This window comes from Sardina pilchardus, chromosome 22 (genome assembly GCF_963854185.1).
Source record: "Sardina pilchardus chromosome 22, fSarPil1.1, whole genome shotgun sequence".
Classification (NCBI taxonomy): domain Eukaryota; kingdom Metazoa; phylum Chordata; class Actinopteri; order Clupeiformes; family Clupeidae; genus Sardina; species Sardina pilchardus.
The window spans coordinates 3,040,014-3,045,270 of NC_085015.1; the positions used below are offsets into that span (position 1 = coordinate 3,040,014).

Consider the following 5,257-nt stretch of genomic DNA (forward strand, 5'->3'; position numbering starts at 1 on the left):
CGAGAGAGTGTGTGTGTGTGTGTGTGTGTGTGCCTAAGAGAGACTGACCAAGAGTGTGTGTGTGTTTATGTGTCAGAGAGTGAGTGACTGAGCGCATGTGTGTGCATGTGTGTGTGCCTAAGACAGACTGACCAAGAGTGTGTGTTTATGTGTCTGAGAGAGTGACTGAGCGCATGCGTGCATGTGTGTGTGTGTGTGTGTGTGTGCGTGCTTAAGAGAGACTGACCAAGAGTGTGTGTGTATGTGTATGGGCGTCGACCCTGCTGCCTGGCAACAGGTGCCCTTATGTGGCGGACGACCCCGAGCATCAGGGCCGCCACACTCAAAGGTCACGGGAGACCAAAAGGTTAAAGGTCACCGCTACACCCCCCCCCCGCCCACCCTGCTGTTGCGTCCATAGCGATGATCATAAACAAAAAAACTAGTTCAGACTTACTGGGACACCTTCTGTGTGACACACACACACACACACACACACACACACACACACACACACACACACACACACACACACACACACACACACACACACACACATTGAGCCAAAATAACTCTGGTCCAGATTGTCTGGGCAGTTCCCTTTGTTCCACAACGTTCTGTTCTGTGTCGTTCTGTTCTCAAGACCCGAGTACCTGAGTGGCGGAACATTCATCACGCCCCGGGACAGGGCCCCGGAGCGCTCTACACACACACTACACACACACTACGCACACTACACACACTCTACACACACTATTCACTCGACACACTAACTCAACTGCACACTAACTCTGCACAGCAAGCGAGGAGTGTCCGCTTTGGAAACGAATGGAAAATAAAGAGACCAACCCACCCCTCTACACACCAAACACTGCCAGCAGACACACACACAACCTCCACCCCCTCCTACACACACACTCAGCTCAGAGTAACAACCCACCCCCGACCTCTGGTTTGTGTCATACACAGATAGACATGTCAGGGCTGTGTGTGTGTGTGTGTGCTCCCTTCTTCCCGAGCGAGCCAGAGAGAGAGAGAGAGAGAGCGAGAGAGCAAGAGAGAGCGAGAGAGCGAGAGAAAGAGAGAAAGAGAGAAAGAGAGAAAGAGAGAGAGAGAGCGAGAGCCGTGATTGAGTTCAGTAGGTGGTATCTGGGTAAACTGAACATACCGTGGGCCCCCAGCTTCCTGTCTCTCTCCCCTCACTTCCTGCCCCTAGCGCCTCACTTCCTGTGCCACATCTGCCCTGTACAATGGCTAACCCAGGTGGGGGTCAGAAAACCAGGAAGTCAACTCTGAACTCATGCTTCTAAATTTAATCCAATGCGCGCACACGCACGCACACACACACACACACACACACACACACACACACACACACACACACACACACACACACACACACACACACACACACACACACACACACACACACACACACACACACACAATCATGTGAATTTATTCAGTAATACAGGTGTGTGTGTGTGTGTGTGTGTGTGTGTGTGTGTGTGTGTGTATGAGTATCTATAAGACGAAGCAAGTGATAAATGAGGCAATAAATGATTTAACACAGGGCTGGTGGAGTGTGTGTGAGAGTCAGAGTGTGAGTGTGAGTGTGTGTGTCTGTTCTGTGTCTGTTCTGTCATCTCACTAACCCATTACTCCAAACGGATGTCTGTGTCTGTGTGTGTGTGTGTGTGTGTGTGTGTGTGTGTGTGTGTGTGTGTGTGTGTGTGTGTGTGTGTGTCACCTCCTCCCTACATTCAACTGGGGCGTCAAAACAAGCTGAATATTTACTGCCTCACCTCACACCCCTATTCCACAGGACGGACACACACACACACACGGCAAAGAAACAGAGGGATCGACCACTTGGGGGCGCTACCACAGGTCAAGAGCACCTGTGTGCTTTTTTCTTTTTTTTTTGGGGGGGGGGGGGGGGGGGGGTACAATGCCAGAGTTCCAGAGTACAATTCCAGAGTTGTACTGATAAGCGGAACAACATTCTTTAGATATAATGTCCAAAAATACACACAACTACAAAAAACACCTCACCTGCTTAAAGTCACAGAATAAGAATGTGTCTGTATAACTGTCGTATAAAACAGACAGAACCTCTTAACTGCGTCTTAATTCATTTCAGAAATTGCTGTTAAGTGAACACAATTGTGATAAACACACACCTGTTGCCATAGTCAATACAGTACCATGCCCAGGTGTTGCCATTCAAAAGTCACAGGTGAAATGCACACAGGTATCAAAGCAGGAACTGCCGTGCTTTAAAGACATCATGAGATAGGTCATTCGGCCAAGGCAAGGCCAGTCCGACAAGTTTGTTTTAACGTTTTAAGAGAACCATGGTTTTCAGCGCCACACACTCAACAGGTAAAACCGGACAGGCTTTCTGCATGGCCTTAATTACAGTCAACACCTGGACCTTAAATGTCATCACAGGATGAAGTCATACACTACTATCTCCAAAGTCTTATCACGTCCCCTCCCCTTGATAAACAATGAGGGAGTCTACAACTACTGTTGGGAGACAATCTCTACTAGGCACAAGTGTCCTGAATTAGCTTCAGCTAAAACACTCACTATGAAATGACTGTTCAAGCTAACTATGTTTTTGTATCTGTCCCAACTCCCGACCTAAATAAACGTCCAATAATAATAAAAAAAACGAAATCATAATGCAATATAAAAATGAGCTATTGGTCACTATGGTAATCTATGGTAAGGTATGTCGAGTCAGTAGTAGGCCTAGCCTGTACTGATTCAATGTTTCTTGTAGAAGAAATGGGAGCCTTGAGGTCGCGTTGCGCCTGCAGACAGACACCGCCCTGACCTATTGCTCGAGAAGGAACTAGAACTTTTTTCGCGCGCCACTAGTCATACAGGAAGGAAGAAAATGCGCGTCGCGCACCACAGCGCCAACGCGAGCGTGCTGCCCGCGGGACTCTACGGTGAGCCACGCGCCACGTACGCCACCGTGGTGGATACGTTCTCTCCCCGCCGCTGTGCACTCGCTGGAGCTTTGCGATTACACTTTCCCGACCACTAATTATCTGTCTGAAGCCAAAACTAATGCCGTGAATCTTGTTGGAAAGCGCAACAGATGAAAGATGTGTGCGCGCTGACCACGCACGCTGCGCCTCACATCGCGAGCAGGATCAGCGCCGTGAAAAACACGTCATAGTTCAAGCTTTTCAGCTCAAAACCACATCCTCTCTCTCTCGTAGGACCCGGATAACATATGGGCAGCGATAAATCATGCAAACATACATCTACCCAAAATTATACAAAGGTTTAGTAGCCTAGGTTCTCCCCTACCCCTCAAACACATTGGCGCCAATCACGAATGGACAAGAGTTCCAACTTGTTCACAATTCGTGCCTCTACCTGCTGCCCTGGGCTTGCAGTTTTTTTTTTCAGGAAGTGGCTTGTTTCACGAAGCAAACTGAGCTGCTGTCGAAACAAGACTCACGAATAGACAGCACACTCTCTCGTAACCGTTCGCTTTCACCCGCTTAGTATAGAAGACCATTCCTCCCTCTCTCTAGCCTCGGTTCTTGATAATCCGATTGCATCCAGTGTGCAATTGTGAAGGTTTTGCACCTCTCCGCTGCGGTAAAGTAATCTAGTTCAGACTCGGCAGCGCTGCCAGTACTCTGGACATTTCCCCACTCTATTCACAGGTCGTTTTACAACGCTCTGCCGCACCTAACGTTAACTTACTGGGATCACCTACAACAGCACCAACGATTCGTCAAGTGTTACAGGGCCACAACCGTAACTTCACGTCATGTTTCAATCCGATTGAGGGGTTTCCCCCATCATGTTTCTTTCTTTAACAATTTACTCACACACACCCAAAAGCTGAGGAGCCCTGCACTGTGTAACTTTAAGTATAAGTGACGCAGGCGAAGAAAAAGAAGACTGGTTTTCATCACTGTTGATAACGTTACTTGAAGGCACGCTTCCCTAGGTTATTCCCTGCCGATTAACGAGCTCACAAAGATCAGCCTTGAACTTCAACTGCGACTTCAAATTAGCCTGCTAACCTTAGCCAACTTAGCTTACCAAAACGGCACACAGACAAAGCCAAAGAACGAGTTCAGACGTGAGTCACCTGCTAATGTTCAAGAGGCCATATGAGCGGACAGGTAAACCAGCGCCATGCATACAGTATAAAACGACATGTGTGGATATACAATAGTTTATCGCCTGAGTAACTAAAACAGGAAACAAGTGTGGAACCCTGCTATAAGTTGGTCATTTGTAACAACTTCGTCTCGAACGCGCACGAGAATCGCTGCGGAACGACCCAAAGAGTTCTGCCACGAGGTTAAGTTTGAAAGAGCTCGCCATTCTTCATAAGATAAACAATTATAGAAGTGGGGAAAACAAATAAAATGCTGAAAGCTGCTTACCGTTGAACTGTGGATTCTGCGGGTCTGTGGGGCTTCGCTGACTTTCAATGGCGCGATGAGGGAGCGGCGATGCAAGAGCACGACACGCTTCCGGGAATGAAAGACGCGCGCACGTCAAAATGCTGTCGGTTCCAGGCGGGCGCGCGCACGAGCGAATGTGCAGAATGAATGAGCCTGTATGCACGCGCCCGAACACGTCGCCTCGGCTAATGGGCGCAGTTGCAGACATTCTTCACGAGAAGGGCGCATTCACCACCGATGCATGTTAGTGTGTAATGGGTAAACCCATGTGTGGTGGGGTTAATGGTGTGTGCGTATGTGTGTGTGTGTGTGTGTGTGTGTGTGTGTGTGTGTGTGTGTGTGCTTGCCTGTTTATGTGTGTATGTTCACTTGTGAGGTGTGTGTGTGTGTGTGTGTGTGTGTGTGCGCGTGCTTGCCTGTTTATGTGTGTATGTTCACTTGTGACAGGTGTGTGTGTGTGCGTGTGTGTGTGTGCGCGCGCGCGTGCGCGTGCTTGTCTGTTATATGTGTGTATGTTCACTTGTGTATGTGTGTGTGGAGCATGTATGTTCACTTGTGTGTGTGTGCTCTGGCCCTTGATAGCCTACACACACACACAAGTGAAAACAGTTCTCAACATTAGCCATTGAGTGTACACACACACACACACACACACACACACAAGTGAATAGGCTACAGGTGAGGCCTCATGGCATTGAGTGTTATTAAACCTGCCTGAGCAAATCATTCTTCAAGACTTCACTTACTGACAGCTGCTACAGACAGGGATGTAGTGGAGGCTAAACAAGTTAACACAGTTTATCCGCCTCTGAAATTTCACAGAGAGA

At 48.4% G+C, this 5,257-nt stretch overlaps 1 protein-coding gene across 1 annotated transcript in view; it reads right to left on the reverse strand.

Moving 5' to 3' along the window:
- Positions 1 to 4,495, reverse strand: part of arhgdia (Rho GDP dissociation inhibitor (GDI) alpha) — a 28,685-nt gene extending 24,190 nt beyond the window's left edge. The window contains exon 1 of the mRNA XM_062525989.1: positions 4,410 to 4,495. The gene's annotated coding sequence lies outside the window, so the exon portion shown is untranslated. The remainder of the gene's footprint in view (positions 1 to 4,409) is intronic.
- Between the last annotated feature and the right edge of the window lie 762 nt (positions 4,496 to 5,257).